The sequence below is a fragment of the Bos taurus genome, chromosome 4 (assembly GCF_002263795.3).
Source record: "Bos taurus isolate L1 Dominette 01449 registration number 42190680 breed Hereford chromosome 4, ARS-UCD2.0, whole genome shotgun sequence".
In the NCBI taxonomy this organism is placed as follows: domain Eukaryota; kingdom Metazoa; phylum Chordata; class Mammalia; order Artiodactyla; family Bovidae; genus Bos; species Bos taurus.
Genome location: NC_037331.1, coordinates 39,551,859 through 39,552,457, shown reverse-complemented (window position 1 = coordinate 39,552,457; position 599 = coordinate 39,551,859). Strand labels below are relative to the sequence as shown.

The following is a 599-nucleotide window of genomic DNA, read 5'->3' as shown; positions in this document are numbered from 1 at the left end:
TGGTATTTCTGTCTTATTTAAATTATTCAGTATGACAATCTCTAGGTCCATCATGCTGTTACAAATGAGATCATTTCATTCCTTTCAGTGGCTATATAATATGCCATTGTATATATGTACCATATCCTCTTTATCCATTCCTCTGTTGTTGGACATTTAGATTGCTTCCATGCCTCAGTTATTGTAAGCAGCACTGCAGTGGACATGAGGGTGCATGTATCCTTTTATGCCCTGTTTTCCTCCAGGTATACGCCCAGGAGTGTGACTGCAGGGTCACATGGTAGTTCAGTAAATACGGAACACTTCACAAATTGGCGTATCATCCTTGCACAGGGCCATGCGAATCTTCTCTCTGCTTGTTTTGATTCACATGGGCAGACAATGACAACTCTGTCATTGGAGTTGACTTTTAGTTGACTCCTGACTGGAGTCATTTTAGGACCCATCCTGATTTCAGAGATGTTTAAATGTGAAAAGAAAATCTTCACCTTAGATTAGATGAAACATGGCATTTGACTGTATAAAGTAATCACTGAAAACAATCATTAATCGGTTAACATATCTATTGCTCTCTCCATTTCTGGAGTATATTTTTATAT

The 599-nt window shown here is 38.2% G+C and overlaps 1 pseudogene; it reads right to left on the bottom strand.

Annotated features, from left to right (window-relative positions):
• Positions 1–288: 288 nt before the first annotated feature.
• On the bottom strand, positions 289–389 carry LOC112446486 (uncharacterized; annotated as a pseudogene).
• Between the last annotated feature and the right edge of the window lie 210 nt (positions 390–599).